The sequence below is a fragment of the Oncorhynchus mykiss genome, unplaced genomic scaffold, assembly GCF_013265735.2.
Source record: "Oncorhynchus mykiss isolate Arlee unplaced genomic scaffold, USDA_OmykA_1.1 un_scaffold_551, whole genome shotgun sequence".
Taxonomy (NCBI): Eukaryota; Metazoa; Chordata; class Actinopteri; order Salmoniformes; family Salmonidae; genus Oncorhynchus; species Oncorhynchus mykiss.
The window spans coordinates 25,863-50,826 of NW_023493998.1; the positions used below are offsets into that span (position 1 = coordinate 25,863).

General features: G+C 39.6%; 28 non-coding genes across 28 annotated transcripts; all 28 read left to right on the forward strand.

The window, feature by feature from the left end:
* The first annotated feature begins 878 nt into the window (after nt 1-878).
* trnar-acg lies at nt 879-951 on the forward strand. Its single transcript has one exon. It is a non-coding gene; the product is annotated as a tRNA-Arg (tRNA).
* Nucleotides 952-1,161: 210 nt separating this feature from the next.
* Nucleotides 1,162-1,233, forward strand: trnae-uuc. Its single transcript has one exon. It is a non-coding gene; the product is annotated as a tRNA-Glu (tRNA).
* A 1,267-nt stretch (nt 1,234-2,500) lies between these two features.
* Nucleotides 2,501-2,572, forward strand: trnae-uuc. The gene has a single exon. It is a non-coding gene; the product is annotated as a tRNA-Glu (tRNA).
* A 319-nt stretch (nt 2,573-2,891) lies between these two features.
* Nucleotides 2,892-2,964, forward strand: trnar-acg. The gene has a single exon. It is a non-coding gene; the product is annotated as a tRNA-Arg (tRNA).
* A 210-nt stretch (nt 2,965-3,174) lies between these two features.
* trnae-uuc lies at nt 3,175-3,246 on the forward strand. The gene has a single exon. It is a non-coding gene; the product is annotated as a tRNA-Glu (tRNA).
* A 1,267-nt stretch (nt 3,247-4,513) lies between these two features.
* Nucleotides 4,514-4,585, forward strand: trnae-uuc. Its single transcript has one exon. It is a non-coding gene; the product is annotated as a tRNA-Glu (tRNA).
* A 2,320-nt stretch (nt 4,586-6,905) lies between these two features.
* Nucleotides 6,906-6,978, forward strand: trnar-acg. The gene has a single exon. It is a non-coding gene; the product is annotated as a tRNA-Arg (tRNA).
* A 2,598-nt stretch (nt 6,979-9,576) lies between these two features.
* trnar-acg lies at nt 9,577-9,649 on the forward strand. Its single transcript has one exon. It is a non-coding gene; the product is annotated as a tRNA-Arg (tRNA).
* A 1,263-nt stretch (nt 9,650-10,912) lies between these two features.
* On the forward strand, nt 10,913-10,985 carry trnar-acg. The gene has a single exon. It is a non-coding gene; the product is annotated as a tRNA-Arg (tRNA).
* A 1,263-nt stretch (nt 10,986-12,248) lies between these two features.
* Nucleotides 12,249-12,321, forward strand: trnar-acg. The gene has a single exon. It is a non-coding gene; the product is annotated as a tRNA-Arg (tRNA).
* A 210-nt stretch (nt 12,322-12,531) lies between these two features.
* On the forward strand, nt 12,532-12,603 carry trnae-uuc. Its single transcript has one exon. It is a non-coding gene; the product is annotated as a tRNA-Glu (tRNA).
* Nucleotides 12,604-13,586: 983 nt separating this feature from the next.
* On the forward strand, nt 13,587-13,659 carry trnar-acg. The gene has a single exon. It is a non-coding gene; the product is annotated as a tRNA-Arg (tRNA).
* Nucleotides 13,660-13,869: 210 nt separating this feature from the next.
* On the forward strand, nt 13,870-13,941 carry trnae-uuc. The gene has a single exon. It is a non-coding gene; the product is annotated as a tRNA-Glu (tRNA).
* Nucleotides 13,942-14,925: 984 nt separating this feature from the next.
* Nucleotides 14,926-14,998, forward strand: trnar-acg. Its single transcript has one exon. It is a non-coding gene; the product is annotated as a tRNA-Arg (tRNA).
* Nucleotides 14,999-15,208: 210 nt separating this feature from the next.
* On the forward strand, nt 15,209-15,280 carry trnae-uuc. The gene has a single exon. It is a non-coding gene; the product is annotated as a tRNA-Glu (tRNA).
* A 318-nt stretch (nt 15,281-15,598) lies between these two features.
* On the forward strand, nt 15,599-15,671 carry trnar-acg. Its single transcript has one exon. It is a non-coding gene; the product is annotated as a tRNA-Arg (tRNA).
* A 587-nt stretch (nt 15,672-16,258) lies between these two features.
* On the forward strand, nt 16,259-16,331 carry trnar-acg. The gene has a single exon. It is a non-coding gene; the product is annotated as a tRNA-Arg (tRNA).
* Nucleotides 16,332-16,536: 205 nt separating this feature from the next.
* On the forward strand, nt 16,537-16,608 carry trnae-uuc. The gene has a single exon. It is a non-coding gene; the product is annotated as a tRNA-Glu (tRNA).
* A 984-nt stretch (nt 16,609-17,592) lies between these two features.
* Nucleotides 17,593-17,665, forward strand: trnar-acg. Its single transcript has one exon. It is a non-coding gene; the product is annotated as a tRNA-Arg (tRNA).
* A 210-nt stretch (nt 17,666-17,875) lies between these two features.
* On the forward strand, nt 17,876-17,947 carry trnae-uuc. The gene has a single exon. It is a non-coding gene; the product is annotated as a tRNA-Glu (tRNA).
* Nucleotides 17,948-19,213: 1,266 nt separating this feature from the next.
* On the forward strand, nt 19,214-19,285 carry trnae-uuc. The gene has a single exon. It is a non-coding gene; the product is annotated as a tRNA-Glu (tRNA).
* Nucleotides 19,286-20,551: 1,266 nt separating this feature from the next.
* Nucleotides 20,552-20,623, forward strand: trnae-uuc. Its single transcript has one exon. It is a non-coding gene; the product is annotated as a tRNA-Glu (tRNA).
* A 984-nt stretch (nt 20,624-21,607) lies between these two features.
* Nucleotides 21,608-21,680, forward strand: trnar-acg. The gene has a single exon. It is a non-coding gene; the product is annotated as a tRNA-Arg (tRNA).
* A 210-nt stretch (nt 21,681-21,890) lies between these two features.
* trnae-uuc lies at nt 21,891-21,962 on the forward strand. The gene has a single exon. It is a non-coding gene; the product is annotated as a tRNA-Glu (tRNA).
* Nucleotides 21,963-22,946: 984 nt separating this feature from the next.
* Nucleotides 22,947-23,019, forward strand: trnar-acg. Its single transcript has one exon. It is a non-coding gene; the product is annotated as a tRNA-Arg (tRNA).
* A 210-nt stretch (nt 23,020-23,229) lies between these two features.
* Nucleotides 23,230-23,301, forward strand: trnae-uuc. The gene has a single exon. It is a non-coding gene; the product is annotated as a tRNA-Glu (tRNA).
* A 984-nt stretch (nt 23,302-24,285) lies between these two features.
* On the forward strand, nt 24,286-24,358 carry trnar-acg. Its single transcript has one exon. It is a non-coding gene; the product is annotated as a tRNA-Arg (tRNA).
* A 210-nt stretch (nt 24,359-24,568) lies between these two features.
* trnae-uuc lies at nt 24,569-24,640 on the forward strand. The gene has a single exon. It is a non-coding gene; the product is annotated as a tRNA-Glu (tRNA).
* Nucleotides 24,641-24,964: the final 324 nt, after the last annotated feature.

A 24,964-nucleotide genomic window follows, 5' to 3' on the forward strand; every position in this document is an offset into this window, starting at 1 on the left:
TGACATGTTTTGTAGATTCATAATTTACAAGACTTTTTAAACATTGAATACACTTCAAGTTTGCATTTCTTGCTCTTCAGTAAAATTCATGCAACAACAGGAGGATCAAATTAAGATATGCATCTGAAACAGAAAACCAAGGAACCTTGTTGTTGACAGACACAATGACTGTGTACACTGGTCTAGCTGTGACCTGACTTCAGCTTAGACGTGGGGCCAGTGGCGCAATGGATAACGTGTCTGACTACGGATCAGAAGATTCTAGGTTCGACTCATGGCTGGCTCGATACTTAATTTAATTGATTGAAATCAAGCCGGGATTGATACTGTATACTTTTCAGTGCTTCTGGCAGTTCTCTATTCAAACACATTTTAGACTGATTTTATATGGGACTTTTCTCCAACATCGCTGAGAAAAAGATGGAGCTTGTAATTACAACAAGCATCATTTCAACGTTTATGGATTTGTCTGTGATGTTTTTTTAAAGTAACTGTCTTCCCATATGGTCTGGCTTTTAGGATTTCTGGTTTTCGCCCGGGTTGAACTCCCAGTATGGGAAAGAACATCTTGTCATTTGGGATGCACTTGTGTAAGAACAGATACCACATTTTAACTGGCAGCAGAATCACACAACACAACAATATTCCCTCAGCAACAGCAAATGTGACATGTTTTGTAGATTCATAATTTACAAGACTTTTTAAACATTGAATACACTTCAAGTTTGCATTTCTTGCTCTTCAGTAAAATTCATGCAACAACAGGAGGATCAAATTAAGATATGCATCTGAAACAGAAAACCAAGGAACCTTGTTGTTGACAGACACAATGACTGTGTACACTGGTCTAGCTGTGACCTGACTTCAGCTTAGACGTGGGGCCAGTGGCGCAATGGATAACGTGTCTGACTACGGATCAGAAGATTCTAGGTTCGACTCCTGGCTGGCTCGATACTTAATTTAATTGATTGAAATCAAGCCGGGATTGATACTGTATACTTTTCAGTGCTTCTGGCTGTTCTCACTTCAAACTCATTTTAGACTGATTTCATCTGGACATTCCCCAACATCTCAGAGAAAAAAAGATGTAGCTTTTAATCCAAAAGGCATAATGTCAACATTTAAAGATTTGTCTGTGATGTGTATTTTAAGTATGTGTCTTCCCATATGGTCTAGCGGTTAGGATTCCTGGTTTTCACCCAGGTGGCCTGGGTTCAACTCCCGGTATGTGAAAGAATATCTTGTTGTTTGGGATGCACTTGTGTAACAACAGATACTGCATTTTAACTGGCAGCAGTTTCACACAACACAACAATATTCCCTCAGCAACAGGAAATGTGACATGTTATGTAGATTCAAATTATACGAGGCATTTTAAACGTTGAATACACTTCATTGCTGCATTTCTTGCTCTGCAGTAAAATTCATGCAACAACAGGAGGATCAAATTAAGATTTGCATCTGTAACAGAAATCCCAAGGAACCTTGTCGGTGACAGAAGCTATGACTGTGTACACTGGCCTAGGTGTGTCCTGACTTCAGCTTGGCTGTGCGGCCAGTGGCGCAATGGATAACGTGTCTGATAACAGGTCAGAAGATTGAATATTTGACTCCTGTTTGGCTCAAAACTAGATTTATTTGACCAAAATCAAGCTGGGAAAAATACTGTATACTTTTCATTGTGTCTGGCAGTTCTCGATTCAAACACATTTTAGACTGATTTTATATGGGACTTTTCTCCAACATCGCTGAGAAAAAGATGGAGCTTGTAATTACAACAAGCATCATTTCAACGTTTATGGAATTGTCTGCGATGTTTTTTTAAAGTAACTGTCTTCCCATATGGTCTGGCTTTTAGGATTTCTGGTTTTCGCCCGGGTTGAACTCCCAGTATGGGAAAGAACATCTTGTCATTTGGGATGCACTTGTGTAAGAACAGATACCACATTTTAACTGGCAGCAGAATCACACAACACAACAATATTCCCTCAGCAACAGCAAATGTGACATGTTTTGTAGATTCATAATTTACAAGACTTTTTAAACATTGAATACACTTCAAGTTTGCATTTCTTGCTCTTCAGTAAAATTCATGCAACAACAGGAGGATCAAATTAAGATATGCATCTGAAACAGAAAACCAAGGAACCTTGTTGTTGACAGACACAATGACTGTGTACACTGGTCTAGCTGTGACCTGACTTCAGCTTAGACGTGGGGCCAGTGGCGCAATGGATAACGTGTCTGACTACGGATCAGAAGATTCTAGGTTCGACTCATGGCTGGCTCGATACTTAATTTAATTGATTGAAATCAAGCCGGGATTGATACTGTATACTTTTCAGTGCTTCTGGCTGTTCTCACTTCAAACTCATTTTAGACTGATTTCATCTGGACATTCCCCAACATCTCAGAGAAAAAAAGATGTAGCTTTTAATCCAAAAGGCATAATGTCAACATTTAAAGATTTGTCTGTGATGTGTATTTTAAGTATGTGTCTTCCCATATGGTCTAGCGGTTAGGATTCCTGGTTTTCACCCAGGTGGCCCGGGTTCAACTCCCGGTATGGGAAAGAATATCTTGTTGTTTGGGATGCACTTGTGTAACAACAGATACTGCATTTTAACTGGCAGCAGTTTCACACAACACAACAATATTCCCTCAGCAACAGGAAATGTGACATGTTATGTAGATTCAAATTATACAAGGCATTTTAAACGTTGAATACACTTCATTGCTGCATTTCTTGCTCTGCAGTAAAATTCATGCAACAACAGGAGGATCAAATTAAGATTTGCATCTGTAACAGAAATCCCAAGGAACCTTGTCGGTGACAGAAGCTATGACTGTGTACACTGGTCTAGCTGTGACCTGACTTCAGCTTAGACGTGGGGCCAGTGGCGCAATGGATAACGTGTCTGACTACGGATCAGAAGATTCTAGGTTCGACTCCTGGCTGGCTCGATACTTAATTTAATTTATTGAAATCAAGCCGGGATTGATACTGTATACTTTTCAGTGCTTCTGGCTGTTCTCACTTCAAACTCATTTTAGACTGATTTCATCTGGACATTCCCCAACATCTCAGAGAAAAAAAGATGTAGCTTTTAATCCAACAGGCATAATGTCAACATTTAAAGATTTGTCTGTGATGTGTATTTTAAGTATGTGTCTTCCCATATGGTCTAGCGGTTAGGATTCCTGGTTTTCACCCAGGTGGCCTGGGTTCAACTCCCGGTATGGGAAAGAATATCTTGTCGTTTGGGATGCACTTGTGTAACAACAGATATTGCAATTTAACTGGCAGCAGTTTCACACAACACAACAATATTCCCTCAGCAACAGGAAATGTGACATGTTATGTCGATTCAAATTATACAAGGCATTTTAAACGTTGAATACACTTCATTGCTGCATTTCTTGCTCTGCAGTAAAATTCATGCAACAACAGGAGGATCAAATTAAGATTTGCATCTGTAACAGAAATCCCAAGGAACCTTGTCGGTGACAGAAGCTATGACTGTGTACACTGGCCTAGGTGTGTCCTGACTTCAGCTTGGCTGTGCGGCCAGTGGCGCAATGGATAACGTGTCTGATAACAGGTCAGAAGATTGAATATTTGACTCCTGTTTGGCTCAAAACTAGATTTATTTGACCAAAATCAAGCTGGGAAAAATACTGTATACTTTTCATTGTGTCTGGCAGTTCTCGATTCAAACACATTTTAGACTGATTTTATATGGGACTTTTCTCCAACATCGCTGAGAAAAAGATGGAGCTTGTAATTACAACAAGCATCATTTCAACGTTTATGGATTTGTCTGTGATGTTTTTTTAAAGTAACTGTCTTCCCATATGGTCTGGCTTTTAGGATTCCTGGTTTTCGCCCGGGTTGAACTCCCAGTATGGGAAAGAACATCTTGTCATTTGGGATGCACTTGTGTAAGAACAGATACCACATTTTAACTGGCAGCAGAATCACACAACACAACAATATTCCCTCAGCAACAGCAAATGTGACATGTTTTGTAGATTCATAATTTACAAGACTTTTTAAACATTGAATACACTTCAAGTTTGCATTTCTTGCTCTTCAGTAAAATTCATGCAACAACAGGAGGATCAAATTAAGATATGCATCTGAAACAGAAAACCAAGGAACCTTGTTGTTGACAGACACAATGACTGTGTACACTGGTCTAGCTGTGACTTGACTTCAGCTTAGACGTGGGGCCAGTGGCGCAATGGATAACGTGTCTGACTACGGATCAGAAGATTCTAGTTTCGACTCCTGGCTGGCTCGATACTTAATTTAATTTATTGAAATCAAGCCGGGATTGATACTGTATACTTTTCAGTGCTTCTGGCTGTTCTCACTTCAAACTCATTTTAGACTGATTTCATCTGGACATTCCCCAACATCTCAGAGAAAAAAAGATGTAGCTTTTAATCCAAAAGGCATAATGTCAACATTTAAAGATTTGTCTGTGATGTGTATTTTAAGTATGTTTCTTCCCATATGGTCTAGCGGTTAGGATTCCTGGTTTTCACCCAGGTGGCCCGGGTTCAACTCCCGGTATGGGAAAGAATATCTTGTTGTTTGGGATGCACTTGTGTAACAACAGATACTGCATTTTAACTGGCAGCAGTTTCACACAACACAACAATATTCCCTCAGCAACAGGAAATGTGACATGTTATGTAGATTCAAATTATACAAGGCATTTTAAACGTTGAATACACTTCATTGCTGCATTTCTTGCTCTGCAGTAAAATTCATGCAACAACAGGAGGATCAAATTAAGATTTGCATCTGTAACAGAAATCCCAAGGAACCTTGTCGGTGACAGAAGCTATGACTGTGTACACTGGCCTAGGTGTGTCCTGACTTCAGCTTGGCTGTGCGGCCAGTGGCGCAATGGATAACGTGTCTGATAACAGGTCAGAAGATTGAATATTTGACTCCTGTTTGGCTCAAAACTAGATTTATTTGACCAAAATCAAGCTGGGAAAAATACTGTATACTTTTCATTGTGTCTGGCAGTTCTCGATTCAAACACATTTTAGACTGACTTTATATGGGACTTTTCTCCAACATCGCTGAGAAAAAGATGGAGCTTGTAATTACAACAAGCATCATTTCAACGTTTATGGATTTGTCTGTGATGTTTTTTTAAAGTAACTGTCTTCCCATATGGTCTGGCTTTTAGGATTTCTGGTTTTCGCCCGGGTTGAACTCCCAGTATGGGAAAGAACATCTTGTCATTTGGGATGCACTTGTGTAAGAACAGATACCACATTTTAACTGGCAGCAGAATCACACAACACAACAATATTCCCTCAGCAACAGCAAATGTGACATGTTTTGTAGATTCATAATTTACAAGACTTTTTAAACATTGAATACACTTCAAGTTTGCATTTCTTGCTCTTCAGTAAAATTCATGCAACAACAGGAGGATCAAATTAAGATATGCATCTGAAACAGAAAACCATGGAACCTTGTTGTTGACAGACACAATGACTGTGTACACTGGTCTAGCTGTGACCTGACTTCAGCTTAGACGTGGGGCCAGTGGCGCAATGGATAACGTGTCTGACTACGGATCAGAAGATTCTAGTTTCGACTCCTGGCTGGCTCGATACTTAATTTAATTGATTGAAATCAAGCCGGGATTGACACTGAATACTTTTCAGTGCTTCTGGCTGTTCTCACTTCAAGCTCATTTTAGACTGATTTCATCTGGACATTCCCCAACATCTCAGAGAAAAAAAGATGTAGCTTTTAATCCAACAGGCATAATGTCAACATTTAAAGATTTGTCTGTGATGTGTATTTTAAGTATGTGTCTTCCCATATGGTCTAGTGGTTGGTCCTGGTTTTCACCCAGGTGGCCTGGGTTCAACTCCCGGTATGGGAAAGAATTTCTTGTCGTTTGGGATGCACTTGTGTAACAACAGATACTGCATTTTAACTGGCAGCAGTTTCACACAACACAACAATATTCCCTCAGCAACAGGAAATGTGACATGTTATGTAGATTCAAATTATACAAGGCTTTTTAAACGTTGAATACACTTCATTGCTGCATTTCTTGCTCTGCAGTAAAATTCATGCAACAACAGGAGGATCAAATTAAGATTTGCATCTGTAACAGAAATCCCAAGGAACCTTGTCGGTGACAGAAGCTATGACTGTGTACACTGGCCTAGGTGTGTCCTGACTTCAGCTTGGCTGTGCGGCCTGTGGCGCAATGGATAACGTGTCTGATAACAGGTCAGAAGATTGAATATTTGACTCCTGTTTGGCTCAAAACTAGATTTATTTGACCAAAATCAAGCTGGGAAAAATACTGTATACTTTTCATTGTGTCTGGCAGTTCTCGATTCAAACACATTTTAGACTGATTTTATATGGGACTTTTCTCCAACATCGCTGAGAAAAAGATGGAGCTTGTAATTACAACAAGCATCATTTCAACGTTTATGGATTTGTCTGTGATGTTTTTTTAAAGTAACTGTCTTCCCATATGGTCTGGCTTTTAGGATTCCTGGTTTTCGCCCGGGTTGAACTCCCAGTATGGGAAAGAACATCTTGTCATTTGGGATGCACTTGTGTAAGAACAGATACCACATTTTAACTGGCAGCAGAATCACACAACACAACAATATTCCCTCAGCAACAGCAAATGTGACATGTTTTGTAGATTCATAATTTACAAGACTTTTTAAACATTGAATACACTTGAAGTTTGCATTTCTTGCTCTTCAGTAAAATTCATGCAACAACAGGAGGATCAAATTAAGATATGCATCTGAAACAGAAAACCAAGGAACCTTGTTGTTGACAGACACAATGACTGTGTACACTGGTCTAGCTGTGACCTGACTTCAGCTTAGACGTGGGGCCAGTGGTGCAATGGATAACGTGTCTGACTACGGATCAGAAGATTCTAGGTTCGACTCCTGGCTGGCTCGATACTTAATTTAATTGATTGAAATCAAGCCGGGATTGACACTGAATACTTTTCAGTGCTTCTGGCTGTTCTCACTTCAAGCTCATTTTAGACTGATTTCATCTGGACATTCCCCAACATCTCAGAGAAAAAAAGATGTAGCTTTTAATCCAACAGGCATAATGTCAACATTTAAAGATTTGTCTGTGATGTGTATTTTAAGTATGTGTCTTCCCATATGGTCTAGTGGTTGGTCCTGGTTTTCACCCAGGTGGCCCGTGTTCAACTCCCGGTATGGGAAAGAATTTCTTGTCGTTTGGGATGCACTTGTGTAAAGACAGATACTGCATTTTAACTGGCAGCAGTTTCACACAACACAACAATATTCCCTCAGCAACAGGAAATGTGACATGTTATGTAGATTCAAATTATACAAGGCTTTTTAAACGTTGAATACACTTCATTGCTGCATTTCTTGCTCTGCAGTAAAATTCATGCAACAACAGGAGGATCAAATTAAGATTTGCATCTGTAACAGAAATCCCAAGGAACCTTGTCGGTGACAGAAGCTATGACTGTGTACACTGGCCTAGGTGTGTCCTGACTTCAGCTTGACTGTGCGGCCAGTGGCGCAATGGATAACGTGTCTGATAACAGGTCAGAAGATTGAATATTTGACTCCTGTTTGGCTCAAAACTAGATTTATTTGACCAAAATCAAGCTGGGAAAAATACTGTATACTTTTCATTGTGTCTGGCAGTTCTCGATTCAAACACATTTTAGACTGATTTTATATGGGACTTTTCTCCAACATCGCTGAGAAAAAGATGGAGCTTGTAATTACAACAAGCATCATTTCAACGTTTATGGATTTGTCTGTGATGTTTTTTTAAAGTAACTGTCTTCCCATATGGTCTGGCTTTTAGGATTCCTGGTTTTCGCCCGGGTTGAACTCCCAGTATGGGAAAGAACATCTTGTCATTTGGGATGCACTTGTGTAAGAACAGATACCACATTTTAACTGGCAGCAGAATCACACAACACAACAATATTCCCTCAGCAACAGCAAATGTGACATGTTTTGTAGATTCATAATTTACAAGACTTTTTAAACATTGAATACACTTCAAGTTTGCATTTCTTGCTCTTCAGTAAAATTCATGCAACAACAGGAGGATCAAATTAAGATATGCATCTGAAACAGAAAACCAAGGAACCTTGTTGTTGACAGACACAATGACTGTGTACACTGGTCTAGCTGTGACTTGACTTCAGCTTAGACGTGGGGCCAGTGGCGCAATGGATAACGTGTCTGACTACGGATCAGAAGATTCTAGTTTCGACTCCTGGCTGGCTCGATACTTAATTTAATTGATTGAAATCAAGCCGGGATTGACACTGAATACTTTTCAGTGCTTCTGGCTGTTCTCACTTCAACCTCATTTTAGACTGATTTCATCTGGACATTCCCCAACATCTCAGAGAAAAAAAGATGTAGCTTTTAATCCAACAGGCATAATGTCAACATTTAAAGATTTGTCTGTGATGTGTATTTTAAGTATGTGTCTTCCCATATGGTCTAGTGGTTGGTCCTGGTTTTCACCCAGGTGGCCCGGGTTCAACTCCCGGTATGGGAAAGAATTTCGTGTCGTTTGGGATGCACTTGTGTAACAACAGATACTGCATTTTAACTGACAGCAGTTTCACACAACACAACAATATTCCCTCAGCAACAGGAAATGTGACATGTTATGTAGATTCAAATTATACAAGGCATTTTAAACGTTGAATACACTTCATGACTGCATTTCTTGCTCTGCAGTAAAATTAATGCAACAACAGGAGGATCAAATTAAGATTTGCATCTGTAACAGAAATCCCAAGGAACCTTGTCGGTGACAGAAGCTATGACTGTGTACACTGGCCTAGGTGTGTCCTGACTTCAGCTTGGCTGTCCGGCCAGTGGCGCAATGGATAACGTGTCTGATAACAGGTCAGAAGATTGAATATTTGACTCCTGTTTGGCTCAAAACTAGATTTATTTGACCAAAATCAAGCTGGGAAAAATACTGTATACTTTTCATTGTGTCTGGCAGTTCTCGATTCAAACACATTTTAGACTGATTTTATATGGGACTTTTCTCCAACATCTCTGAGAAAAAGATGGAGCTTGTAATTACAACTTGCATCATTTCAACGTTTATGGATTTGTCTGTGATGTTTTTTTAAGTAACTGTCTTCCCATATGGTCTGGCGTTTAGGATTCCTGGTTTTCGCCCGGGTTGAACTCCCAGTATGGGAAAGAACATCTTGTCATTTGGGATGCACTTGTGTAAGAACAGATACCACATTTTAACTGGCAGCAGAATCACACAACACAACAATATTCCCTCAGCAACAGCAAATGTGACATGTATTGTAGATTCGTAATCTACAAGACTTTTTAAACATTGAATACACTTCAAGTTTGCATTTCTTGCTCTGCAGTAAAATTCATGCAAAAACAGGAGGATCAAATTAAGATATGCATCTGAAACAGAAAACCAAGGAACCTTGTTGTTGACAGACGCAATGACTGTGTACACTGGTCTAGCTGTGACCTGACTTCAGCTTAGACGTGGGGCCAGTGGCGCAATGGATAACGTCTCTGACTACGGATCAGAAGATTCTAGGTTCGACTCCTGGCTGGCTCGATACTTAATTTAATTGATTGAAATCAAGCTGGGATTGACACTGAATACTTTTCAGTGCTTCTGGCTGTTCTCACTTCAAGCTCATTTTAGACTGATTTCATCTGGACATTCCCCAACATCTCAGAGAAAAAAAGATGTAGCTTTTAATCCAACAGGCATAATGTCAACATTTAAAGATTTGTCTGTGATGTGTATTTTAATTATGTGTCTTCCCATATGGTCTAGTGGTTGGTCCTGGTTTTCACCCAAGTGTCCCGGGTTCAACTCCCGGTATGGGAAAGAATATCTTGTCGTTTGGGATGCACTTGTGTAACAACAGATACTGCATTTTAACTGGCAGCAGTTTCACACAACACAACAATATTCCCTCAGCAACAGGAAATGTGACATGTTATGTAGATTCAAATTATACAAGGCATTTTAAACGTTGAATACACTTCATTGCTGCATTTCTTGCTCTGCAGTAAAATTCATGCAACAACAGGAGGATCAAATTAAGATTTGCATCTGTAACAGAAATCCCAAGGAACCTTGTCGGTGACAGAAGCTATGACTGTGTACACTGGCCTAGGTGTGTCCTGACTTCAGCTTGGCTGTGCGGCCAGTGGCGCAATGGATAACGTGTCTGATAACAGGTCAGAAGATTGAATATTTGACTCCTGTTTGGCTCAAAACTATATTTATTTGACCAAAATCAAGCTGGGAAAAATACTGTATACTTTTCATTGTGTCTGGCAGTTCTCGATTCAAACACATTTTAGACTGATTTTATATGGGACTTTTCTCCAACATCTCTGAGAAAAAGATGGAGCTTGTAATTACAACAAGCATCATTTCAACGTTTATGGATTTGTCTTTGATGTTTTTTTTAAGTAACTGTCTTCCCATATGGTCTGGAGTTTAGGATTCCTGGTTTTCGCCCGGGTTGAACTCCCCGTATGGGAAAGAACATCTTGTCATTTGGGATGCACTTGTGTAAGAACAGATACCACATTTTAACTGGCAGCAGAATCACACAACACAACAATATTCCCTCAGCAACAGCAAATGTGACATGTTTTGTAGATTCATAATTTACAAGACTTTTTAAATATTGAATACACTTCAAGTTTGCATTTCTTGCTCTGCAGTAAAATTCATGCAACAACAGGAGGATCAAATTAAGATATGCATCTGAAACAGAAAACCAAGGAACCTTGTTGTTGACAGACACAATGACTGTGTACACTAGTCTAGCTGTGACCTGACTTCAGCTTAGACGTGGGGCCAGTGGCGCAATGGATAACGTGTCTGACTACGGATCAGAAGATTCTAGGTTCGACTCCTGGCTGGCTCGATACTTAATTTAATTGATTGAAATCAAGCCGGCATTGATACTGTATACTCTTCAGTGCTTCTGGCTGTTCTCACTTCAAGCTCATTTTAGACTGATTTCATCTGGACATTCCCCAACATCTCAGAGAAAAAAAGATGTAGCTTTTAATCCAACAGGCATAATGTCAACATTTAAAGATTTGTCTGTGATGTGTATTTTAATTATGTGTCTTCCCATATGGTCTAGTGGTTGGTCCTGGTTTTCACCCAAGTGTCCCGGGTTCAACTCCCGGTATGGGAAAGAATATCTTGTCGTTTGGGATGCACTTGTGTAACAACAGATACTGCATTTTAACTGGCAGCAGTTTCACACAACACAACAATATTCCCTCAGCAACAGGAAATGTGACATGTTATGTAGATTCAAATTATACAAGGCATTTTAAACGTTGAATACACTTCATTGCTGCATTTCTTGCTCTGCAGTAAAATTCATGCAACAACAGGAGGATCAAATTAAGATTTGCATCTGTAACAGAAATCCCAAGGAACCTTGTCGGTGACAGAAGCTATGACTGTGTACACTGGCCTAGGTGTGTCCTGACTTCAGCTTGGCTGTGCGGCCAGTGGCGCAATGGATAACGTGTCTGATAACAGGTCAGAAGATTGAATATTTGACTCCTGTTTGGCTCAAAACTATATTTATTTGACCAAAATCAAGCTGGGAAAAATACTGTATACTTTTCATTGTGTCTGGCAGTTCTCGATTCAAACACATTTTAGACTGATTTTATATGGGACTTTTCTCCAACATCTCTGAGAAAAAGATGGAGCTTGTAATTACAACAAGCATCATTTCAACGTTTATGGATTTGTCTTTGATGTTTTTTTTAAGTAACTGTCTTCCCATATGGTCTGGAGTTTAGGATTCCTGGTTTTCGCCCGGGTTGAACTCCCCGTATGGGAAAGAACATCTTGTCATTTGGGATGCACTTGTGTAAGAACAGATACCACATTTTAACTGGCAGCAGAATCACACAACACAACAATATTCCCTCAGCAACAGCAAATGTGACATGTTTTGTAGATTCATAATTTACAAGACTTTTTAAATATTGAATACACTTCAAGTTTGCATTTCTTGCTCTGCAGTAAAATTCATGCAACAACAGGAGGATCAAATTAAGATATGCATCTGAAACAGAAAACCAAGGAACCTTGTTGTTGACAGACACAATGACTGTGTACACTAGTCTAGCTGTGACCTGACTTCAGCTTAGACGTGGGGCCAGTGGCGCAATGGATAACGTGTCTGACTACGGATCAGAAGATTCTAGGTTCGACTCCTGGCTGGCTCGATACTTAATTTAATTGATTGAAATCAAGCCGGCATTGATACTGTATACTCTTCAGTGCTTCTGGCTGTTCTCACTTCAAACTCATTTTAGACTGATTTCATCTGGACATTCCCCAACATCTCAGAGAAAAAAAGATGTAGCTTTTAATCCAACAGGCATAATGTCAACATTTAAAGATTTGTCTGTGATGTGTATTTTAAGTATGTGTCTTCCCATATGGTCTAGCGGTTAGGATTCCTGGTTTTCACCCAGGTGGCCCGGGTTCAACTCCCGGTATGGGAAAGAAAAGCTTGTCGTTTGGGATGCACTTGTGTAACAACAGATACTGCATTTTAACTGGTAGCAGTTTCACACAACACAACAATATTCCCTCAGCAACAGGAAATGTGACATGTTATGTAGATTCAAATTATACAAGGCATTTTAAACGTTGAATACACTTCATTGCTGCATTTCTTGCTCTGCAGTAAAATTCATGCAACAACAGGAGGATCAAATTAAGATTTGCATCTGTAACAGAAATCCCAAGGAACCTTGTCGGTGACAGAAGCTATGACTGTGTACACTGGCCTAGGTGTGTCCTGACTTCAGCTTGGCTGTGCGGCCAGTGGCGCAATGGATAACATGTCTGATAACAGGTCAGAAGATTGAATATTTGACTCCTGTTTGGCTCAAAACTAGATTTATTTGACCAAAATCAAGCTGGGAAAAATACTGTGTACTTTTCATTGTGTCTGGCAGTTCTCGATTCAAACACATTTTAGACTGATTTTATATGGGACTTTTCTCCAACATCTCTGAGAAAAAAGATGGAGCTTGTAATACAACAAGCATAATTTCAACGTTTATGGATTTGTCTGTGATGTTTTTTTAAGTAACTGTCTTCCCATATGGTCTGGCTTTTAGGATTCCTGGTTTTCGCCCGGGTTGAACTCCCAGTATGGGAAAGAACATCTTGTCATTTGGGATGCACTTGTGTAAGAACAGATACCACATTTTAACTGGCAGCAGAATCACACAACACAACAATATTCCCTCAGCAACAGCAAATGTGACATGTTTTGTAGATTCATAATTTACAAGACTTTTTAAACATTGAATACACTTCAAGTTTGCATTTCTTGCTCTTCAGTAAAATTCATGCAACAACAGGAGGATCAAATTAAGATATGCATCTGAAACAGAAAACCAAGGAACCTTGTTGTTGACAGACACAATGACTGTGTACACTGGTCTAGCTGTGACCTGACTTCAGCTTAGACGTGGGGCCAGTGGCGCAATGGATAACGTGTCTGACTACGGATCAGAAGATTCTAGGTTCGACTCCTGGCTGGCTCAATACTTAATTTAATTGATTGAAATCAAGCCGGCATTGATACTGTATACTCTTCAGTGCTTCTGGCTGTTCTCACTTCAAACTCATTTTAGACTGATTTCATCTGGACATTCCCCAACATCTCAGAGAAAAAAAGATGTAGCTTTTAATCCAAAAGGCATAATGTCAACATTTAAAGATTTGTCTGTGATGTGTATTTTAAGTATGTGTCTTCCCATATGGTCTAGCGGTTAGGATTCCTGGTTTTCACCCAGGTGGCCCGGGTTCAACTCCCGGTATGGGAAAGAATGTCTTGTTGTTTGGGATGCACTTGTGTAACAACAGATACTGCATTTTAACTGGCAGCAGTTTCACACAACACAACAATATTCCCTCAGCAACAGGAAATGTGACATGTTATGTAGATTCAAATTATACAAGGCATTTTAAACGTTGAATACACTTCATTGCTGCATTTCTTGCTCTGCAGTAAAATTCATGCAACAACAGGAGGATCAAATTAAGATTTGCATCTGTAACAGAAATCCCAAGGAACCTTGTCGGTGACAGAAGCTATGACTGTGTACACTGGCCTAGGTGTGTCCTGACTTCAGCTTGGCTGTGCGGCCAGTGGCGCAATGGATAACGTGTCTGATAACAGGTCAGAAGATTGAATATTTGACTCCTGTTTGGCTCAAAACTAGATTTATTTGACCAAAATCAAGCTGGGAAAAATACTGTATACTTTTCATTGTGTCTGGCAGTTCTCGATTCAAACACATTTTAGACTGATTTTATATGGGACTTTTCTCCAGCATCGCTGAGAAAAAGATGGAGCTTGTAATTACAACAAGCATCATTTCAACGTTTATGGATTTGTCTGTGATGTTTTTTTAAAGTAACTGTCTTCCCATATGGTCTGGCTTTTAGGATTTCTGGTTTTCGCCCGGGTTGAACTCCCTGTATGGGAAAGAACATCTTGTCATTTGGGATGCACTTGTGTAAGAACAGATACCACATTTTAACTGGCAGCAGAATCACACAACACAACAATATTCCCTCAGCAACAGCAAATGTGACATGTTTTGTAGATTCATAATTTACAAGACTTTTTAAACATTGAATACACTTCAAGTTTGCATTTCTTGCTCTTCAGTAAAATTCATGCAACAACAGGAGGATCAAATTAAGATATGCATCTGAAACAGAAAACCAAGGAACCTTGTTGTTGACAGACACAATGACTGTGTACACTGGTCTAGCTGTGACCTGACTTCAGCTTAGACGTGGGGCCAGTGGCGCAATGGATAACGTGTCTGACTACGGATCAGAAGATTCTAGGTTCGACTCCTGGCTGGCTCGATACTTAATTTAATTGATTGAAATCAAGCCGGGATTGATACTGTATACTTTTCAGTGCTTCTGGCTGTTCTCACTTCAAACTCATTTTAGACTGATTTCATCTGGACATTCCCCAACATCTCAGAGAAAAAAAGATGTAGCTTTTAATCCAAAAGGCATAATGTCAACATTTAAAGATTTGTCTGTGATGTGTATTTTAAGTATGTGTCTTCCCATATGGTCTAGCGGTTAGGATTCCTGGTTTTCACCCAGGTGGCCTGGGTTCAACTCCCTGTATGGGAAAGAACATCTTGTCATTTGGGATGCACTTGTGTAAGAACAGATACCACATTTTAACTGGCAGCAGAATCACACAACACAACAATATTCCCTCAGCAACAGCAAATGTGACATGTTTTGTAGATTCATAATTTACAAGACTTTTTAAACATTGAATACACTTCAAGTTTGCATTTCTTGCTCTTCAGTAAAATTCATGCAACAACAGGAGGATCAAATTAAGATATGCATCTGAAACAGAAAACCAAGGAACCTTGTTGTTGACAGACACAATGACTGTGTACACTGGTCTAGCTGTGACCTGACTTCAGCTTAGACGTGGGGCCAGTGGCGCAATGGATAACGTGTCTGACTACGGATCAGAAGATTCTAGGTTCGACTCCTGGCTGGCTCGATACTTAATTTAATTGATTGAAATCAAGCCGGGATTGATACTGTATACTTTTCAGTGCTTCTGGCAGTTCTCGATTCAAACACATTTTAGACTGATTTTATATGGGACTTTTCTCCAACATCGCTGAGAAAAAGATGGAGCTTGTAATTACAACAAGCATCATTTCAACGTTTATGGATTTGTCTGTGATGTTTTTTTAAAGTAACTGTCTTCCCATATGGTCTGGCTTTTAGGATTTCTGGTTTTCGCCCGGGTTGAACTCCCTGTATGGGAAAGAACATCTTGTCATTTGGGATGCACTTGTGTAAGAACAGATACCACATTTTAACTGGCAGCAGAATCACACAACACAACAATATTCCCTCAGCAACAGCAAATGTGACATGTTTTGTAGATTCATAATTTACAAGACTTTTTAAACATTGAATACACTTCAGCATTTCTTGCTCTTCAGTAAAATTCATGCAACAACAGGAGGATCAAATTAAGATATGCATCTGAAACAGAAAACCAAGGAACCTTGTTGTTGACAGACACAATGACTGTGTACACTGGTCTAGCTGTGACCTGACTTCAGCTTAGACGTGGGGCCAGTGGTGCAATGGATAACGTGTCTGACTACGGATCAGAAGATTCTAGGTTCGACTCCTGGCTGGCTCGATATTTAATTGATTGAAATCAAGCCGGGATTGATACTGTATACTTTTCAGTGCTTCTGGCTGTTCTCACTTCAAACTCATTTTAGACTGATTTCATCTGGACATTCCCCAACATCTCAGAGAAAAAAAGATGTAGCTTTTAATCCAAAAGACATAATGTCAACATTTAAAGATTTGTCTGTGATGTGTATTTTAAGTATGTGTCTTCCCATATGGTCTAGCGGTTAGGATTCCTGGTTTTCACCCAGGTGGCCCGGGTTCAACTCCCGGTATGGGAAAGAATATCTTGTTGTTTGGGATGCACTTGTGTAACAACAGATACTGCATTTTAACTGGCAGCAGTTTCACACAACACAACAATATTCCCTCAGCAACAGGAAATGTGACATGTTATGTAGATTCAAATTATACAAGGCATTTTAAACGTTGAATACACTTCATTGCTGCATTTCTTGCTCTGCAGTAAAATTCATGCAACAACAGGAGGATCAAATTAAGATTTGCATCTGTAACAGAAATCCCAAGGAACCTTGTCGCTGACAGAAGCTATGACTGTGTACACTGGCCTAGGTGTGTCCTGACTTCAGCTTGGCTGTGCGGCCAGTGGCGCAATGGATAACGTGTCTGATAACAGGTCAGAAGATTGAATATTTGACTCCTGTTTGGCTCAAAACTAGATTTATTTGACCAAAATCAAGCTGGGAAAAATACTGTATACTTTTCATTGTGTCTGGCAGTTCTCGATTCAAACACATTTTAGACTGATTTTATATGGGACTTTTCTCCAACATCGCTGAGAAAAAGATGGAGCTTGTAATTACAACAAGCATCATTTCAACGTTTATGGATTTGTCTGTGATGTTTTTTTAAAGTAATTGTCTTCCCATATGGTCTGGCTTTTAGGATTTCTGGTTTTCGCCCGGGTTGAACTCCCAGTATGGGAAAGAACATCTTGTCATTTGGGATGCACTTGTGTAAGAACAGATACCACATTTTAACTGGCAGCAGAATCACACAACACAACAATATTCCCTCAGCAACAGCAAATGTGACATGTTTTGTAGATTCATAATTTACAAGACTTTTTAAACATTGAATACACTTCAAGTTTGCATTTCTTGCTCTTCAGTAAAATTCATGCAACAACAGGAGGATCAAATTAAGATATGCATCTGAAACAGAAAACCAAGGAACCTTGTTGTTGACAGACACAATGACTGTGTACACTGGTCTAGCTGTGACCTGACTTCAGCTTAGACGTGGGGCCAGTGGCGCAATGGATAACGTGTCTGACTACGGATCAGAAGATTCTAGGTTCGACTCCTGGCTGGCTCGATACTTAATTTAATTGATTGAAATCAAGCCGGGATTGATACTGTATACTTTTCAGTGCTTCTGGCTGTTCTCACTTCAAACTCATTTTAGACTGATTTCATCTGGACATTCCCCAACATCTCAGACAAAAAAAGATGTAGCTTTTAATCCAAAAGGCATAATGTCAACATTTAAAGATTTGTCTGTGATGTGTATTTTAAGTATGTGTCTTCCCATATGGTCTAGCGGTTAGGATTCCTGGTTTTCACCCAGGTGGCCCGGGTTCAACTCCCGGTATGGGAAAGAATATCTTGTTGTTTGGGATGCACTTGTGTAACAACAGATACTGCATTTTAACTGGCAGCAGTTTCACACAACACAACAATATTCCCTCAGCAACAGGAAATGTGACATGTTATGTAGATTCAAATTATACAAGGCTTTTTAAACGTTGAATACACTTCATGGCTGCATTTCTTGCTCTGCAGTAAAATTCATGCAACAACAGGAGGATCAAATTAAGATTTGCATCTGTAACAGAAATCCCAAGGAACCTTGTCGGTGACAGAAGCTATGACTGTGTACACTGGCCTAGGTGTGTCCTGACTTCAGCTTGGCTGTGCGGCCAGTGGCGCAATGGATAACGTGTCTGATAACAGGTCAGAAGATTGAATATTTGACTCCTGTTTGGCTCAAAACTAGATTTATTTGACCAAAATCAAGCTGGGAAAAATACTGTGTACTTTTCATTGTGTCTGGCAGTTCTCGATTCAAACACATTTTAGACTGATTTTATATGGGACTTTTCTCCAACATCTTTGAGAAAAAAGATGGAGCTTGTAATACAACAAGCATAATTTCAACGTTTATGGATTTGTCTGTGATGTTTTTTTAAGTAACTGTCTTCCCATATGGTCTGGCTTTTAGGATTCCTGGTTTTCGCCCGGGTTGAACTCCCAGTATGGGAAAGAACATCTTGTCATTTGGGATGCACTTGTGTAAGAACAGATACCACATTTTAACTGGCAGCAGAATCACACAACACAACAATATTCCCTCAGCAACAGCAAATGTGACATGTTTTGTAGATTCATAATTTACAAGACTTTTTAAACATTGAATACACTTCAAGTTTGCATTTCTTGCTCTTCAGTAAAATTCATGCAACAACAGGAGGATCAAATTAAGATATGCATCTGAAACAGAAAACCAAGGAACCTTTTTGTTGACAGACACAATGACTGTGTACACTAGTCTAGCTGTGACCTGACTTCAGCTTAGACGTGGGGCCAGTGGCGCAATGGATAACGTGTCTGACTACGGATCAGAAGATTATATGTTCGACTCCTGGCTGGCTCGATACTTAATTTAATTGATTGAAATCAAGCCGGCATTGATACTGTATACTCTTCAGTGCTTCTGGCTGTTCTCACTTCAAACTCATTTTAGACTGATTTCATCTGGACATTCCCCAACATCTCAGAGAAAAAAAGATGTAGCTTTTAATCCAAAAGGCATAATGTCAACATTTAAAGATTTGTCTGTGATGTGTATTTTAAGTATGTGTCTTCCCATATGGTCTAGAGGTTAGGATTCCTGGTTTTCACCCAGGTGGCCCGGGTTCAACTCCCGGTATGGGAAAGAATATCTTGTTGTTTGGGATGCACTTGTGTAACAACAGATACTGCATTTTAACTGGCAGCAGTTTCACACAACACAACAATATTCCCTCAGCAACAGGAAATGCGACATGTTATGTAGATTCAAATTATACAAGGCTTTTTAAACGTTGAATACACTTCATGGCTGCATTTCTTGCTCTGCAGTAAAATTCATGCAACAACAGGAGGATCAAATTAAGATTTGCATCTGTAACAGAAATCCCAAGGAACCTTGTCGGTGACAGAAGCTATGACTGTGTACACTGGCCTAGGTGTGTCCTGACTTCAGCTTGGCTGTGCGGCCAGTGGCGCAATGGATAACGTGTCTGATAACAGGTCAGAAGATTGAATATTTGACTCCTGTTTGGCTCAAAACTAGATTTATTTGACCAAAATCAAGCTGGGAAAAATACTGTGTACTTTTCATTGTGTCTGGCAGTTCTCGATTCAAACACATTTTAGACTGATTTTATATGGGACTTTTCTCCAACATCTCTGAGAAAAAAGATGGAGCTTGTAATACAACAAGCATAATTTCAACGTTTATGGATTTGTCTGTGATGTTTTTTTAAGTAACTGTCTTCCCATATGGTCTGGCTTTTAGGATTCCTGGTTTTCGCCCGGGTTGAACTCCCAGTATGGGAAAGAACATCTTGTCATTTGGGATGCACTTGTGTAAGAACAGATACCACATTTTAACTGGCAGCAGAATCACACAACACAACAATATTCCCTCAGCAACAGCAAATGTGACATGTTTTGTAGATTCATAATTTACAAGACTTTTTAAACATTGAATACACTTCAAGTTTGCATTTCTTGCTCTTCAGTAAAATTCATGCAACAACAGGAGGATCAAATTAAGATATGCATCTGAAACAGAAAACCAAGGAACCTTTTTGTTGACAGACACAATGACTGTGTACACTAGTCTAGCTGTGACCTGACTTCAGCTTAGACGTGGGGCCAGTGGCGCAATGGATAACGTGTCTGACTACGGATCAGAAGATTATATGTTCGACTCCTGGCTGGCTCGATACTTAATTTAATTGATTGAAATCAAGCCGGCATTGATACTGTATACTCTTCAGTGCTTCTGGCTGTTCTCACTTCAAACTCATTTTAGACTGATTTCATCTGGACATTCCCCAACATCTCAGAGAAAAAAAGATGTAGCTTTTAATCCAAAAGGCATAATGTCAACATTTAAAGATTTGTCTGTGATGTGTATTTTAAGTATGTGTCTTCCCATATGGTCTAGCGGTTAGGATTCCTGGTTTTCACCCAGGTGGCCCGGGTTCAACTCCCGGTATGGGAAAGAATATCTTGTTGTTTGGGATGCACTTGTGTAACAACAGATACTGCATTTTAACTGGCAGCAGTTTCACACAACACAACAATATTCCCTCAGCAACAGGAAATGTGACATGTTATGTAGATTCAAATTATACAAGGCATTTTAAACGTTGAATACACTTCATTGCTGCATTTCTTGCTCTGCAGTAAAATTCATGCAACAACAGGAGGATCAAATTAAGATTTGCATCTGTAACAGAAATCCCAAGGAACCTTGTCGGTGACAGAAGCTATGACTGTGTACACTGGCCTAGGTGTGTCCTGACTTCAGCTTGGCTGTGCGGCCAGTGGCGCAATGGATAACGTGTCTGATAACAGGTCAGAAGATTGAATATTTGACTCCTGTTTGGCTCAAAACTAGATTTATTTGACCAAAATCAAGCTGGGAAAAATACTGTATACTTTTCATTGTGTCTGGCAGTTCTCGATTCAAACACATTTTAGACTGATTTTATATGGGACTTTTCTCCAACATCGCTGAGAAAAAGATGGAGCTTGTAATTACAACAAGCATCATTTCAACGTTTATGGATTTGTCTGTGATGTTTTTTTAAAGTAACTGTCTTCCCATATGGTCTGGCTTTTAGGATTTCTGGTTTTCGCCCGGGTTGAACTCCCAGTATGGGAAAGAACATCTTGTCATTTGGGATGCACTTGTGTAAGAACAGATACCACATTTTAACTGGCAGCAGAATCACACAACACAACAATATTCCCTCAGCAACAGCAAATGTGACATGTTTTGTAGATTCATAATTTACAAGACTTTTTAAACATTGAATACACTTCAAGTTTGCATTTCTTGCTCTTCAGTAAAATTCATGCAACAACAGGAGGATCAAATTAAGATATGCATCTGAAACAGAAAACCAAGGAACCTTGTTGTTGACAGACACAATGACTGTGTACACTGGTCTAGCTGTGACCTGACTTCAGCTTAGACGTGGGGCCAGTGGCGCAATGGATAACGTGTCTGACTACGGATCAGAAGATTCTAGGTTCGACTCCTGGCTGGCTCGATACTTAATTTAATTTATTGAAATCAAGCCGGGATTGATACTGTATACTTTTCAGTGCTTCTGGCTGTTCTCACTTCAAACTCATTTTAGACTGATTTCATCTGGACATTCCCCAACATCTCAGAGAAAAAAAGATGTAGCTTTTAATCCAAAAGGCATAATGTCAACATTTAAAGATTTGTCTGTGATGTGTATTTTAAGTATGTGTCTTTCCATATGGTCTAGCGGTTAGGATTCCTGGTTTTCACCCAGGTGGCCCGGGTTCAACTCCCGGTATGGGAAAGAATATCTTGTTGTTTGGGATGCACTTGTGTAACAACAGATACTGCATTTTAACTGGCAGCAGTTTCACACAACACAACAATATTCCCTCAGCAACAGGAAATGTGACATGTTATGTAGATTCAAATTATACAAGGCATTTTAAACGTTGAATACACTTCATTGCTGCATTTCTTGCTCTGCAGTAAAATTCATGCAACAACAGGAGGATCAAATTAAGATTTGCATCTGTAACAGAAATCCCAAGGAACCTTGTCGGTGACAGAAGCTATGACTGTGTACACTGGCCTAGGTGTGTCCTGACTTCAGCTTGGCTGTGCGGCCAGTGGCGCAATGGATAACGTGTCTGATAACAGGTCAGAAGATTGAATATTTGACTCCTGTTTGGCTCAAAACTAGATTTATTTGACCAAAATCAAGCTGGGAAAAATACTGTATACTTTTCATTGTGTCTGGCAGTTCTCGATTCAAACACATTTTAGACTGATTTTATATGGGACTTTTCTCCAACATCGCTGAGAAAAAGATGGAGCTTGTAATTACAACAAGCATCATTTCAACGTTTATGGATTTGTCTGTGATGTTTTTTTAAAGTAATTGTCTTCCCATATGGTCTGGCTTTTAGGATTTCTGGTTTTCGCCCGGGTTGAACTCCCAGTATGGGAAAGAACATCTTGTCATTTGGGATGCACTTGTGTAAGAACAGATACCACATTTTAACTGGCAGCAGAATCACACAACACAACAATATTCCCTCAGCAACAGCAAATGTGACATGTTTTGTAGATTCATAATTTACAAGACTTTTTAAGCATTGAATACACTTCAAGTTTGCATTTCTTGCTCTTCAGTAAAATTCATGCAACAACAGGAGGATCAAATTAAGATATGCATCTGAAACAGAAAACCAAGGAACCTTGTTGTTGACAGACACAATGACTGTGTACACTGGTCTAGCTGTGACCTGACTTCAGCTTAGACGTGGGGCCAGTGGCGCAATGGATAACGTGTCTGACTACGGATCAGAAGATTCTAGGTTCGACTCCTGGCTGGCTCGATACTTAATTTAATTTATTGAAATCAAGCCGGGATTGATACTGTATACTTTTCAGTGCTTCTGGCTGTTCTCACTTCAAACTCATTTTAGACTGATTTCATCTGGACATTCCCCAACATCTCAGAGAAAAAAAGATGTAGCTTTTCATCCAAAAGGCATAATGTCAACATTTAAAGATTTGTCTGTGATGTGTATTTTAAGTATGTGTCTTCCCATATGGTCTAGCGGTTAGGATTCCTGGTTTTCACCCAGGTGGCCCGGGTTCAACTCCCGGTATGGGAAAGAATATCTTGTTGTTTGGGATGCACTTGTGTAACAACAGATACTGCATTTTAACTGGCAGCAGTTTCACACAACACAACAATATTCCCTCAGCAACAGGAAATGTGACATGTTATGTAGATTCAAATTATACAAGGCATTTTAAACGTTGAATACACTTCATTGCTGCATTTCTTGCTCTGCAGTAAAATTCATGCAACAACAGGAGGATCAAATTAAGATTTGCATCTGTAACAGAAATCCCAAGGAACCTTGTCGGTGACAGAAGCTATGACTGTGTACACTGGCCTAGGTGTGTCCTGACTTCAGCTTGGCTGTGCGGCCAGTGGCGCAATGGATAACGTGTCTGATAACAGGTCAGAAGATTGAATATTTGACTCCTGTTTGGCTCAAAACTAGATTTATTTGACCAAAATCAAGCTGGGAAAAATACTGTATACTTTTCATTGTGTCTGGCAGTTCTCGATTCAAACACATTTTAGACTGATTTTATATGGGACTTTTCTCCAACATCGCTGAGAAAAAGATGGAGCTTGTAATTACAACAAGCATCATTTCAACGTTTATGGATTTGTCTGTGATGTTTTTTTAAAGTAACTGTCTTCCCATATGGTCTGGCTTTTAGGATTTCTGGTTTTCGCCCGGGTTGAACTCCCAGTATGGGAAAGAACATCTTGTCATTTGGGATGCACTTGTGTAAGAACAGATACCACATTTTAACTGGCAGCAGAATCACACAACACAACAATATTCCCTCAGCAACAGCAAATGTGACATGTTTTGTAGATTCATAATTTACAAGACTTTTTAAACATTGAATACACTTCAAGTTTGCATTTCTTGCTCTTCAGTAAAATTCATGCAACAACAGGAGGATCAAATTAAGATATGCATCTGAAACAGAAAACCAAGGAACCTTGTTGTTGACAGACACAATGACTGTGTACACTGGTCTAGCTGTGACCTGACTTCAGCTTAGACGTGGGGCCAGTGGCGCAATGGATAACGTGTCTGACTACGGATCAGAAGATTCTAGGTTCGACTCCTGGCTGGCTCGATACTTAATTTAATTTATTGAAATCAAGCCGGGATTGATACTGTATACTTTTCAGTGCTTCTGGCTGTTCTCACTTCAAACTCATTTTAGACTGATTTCATCTGGACATTCCCCAACATCTCAGAGAAAAAAAGATGTAGCTTTTAATCCAAAAGGCATAATGTCAACATTTAAAGATTTGTCTGTGATGTGTATTTTAAGTATGTGTCTTCCCATATGGTCTAGCGGTTAGGATTCCTGGTTTTCACCCAGGTGGCCCGGGTTCAACTCCCGGTATGGGAAAGAATATCTTGTTGTTTGGGATGCACTTGTGTAACAACAGATACTGCATTTTAACTGGCAGCAGTTTCACACAACACAACAATATTCCCTCAGCAACAGGAAATGTGACATGTTATGTAGATTCAAATTATACAAGGCTTTTTAAACGTTGAATACACTTCATGGCTGCATTTCTTGCTCTGCAGTAAAATTCATGCAACAACAGGAGGATCAAATTAAGATTTGCATCTGTAACAGAAATCCCAAGGAACCTTGTCGGTGACAGAAGCTATGACTGTGTACACTGGCCTAGGTGTGTCCTGACTTCAGCTTGGCTGTGCGGCC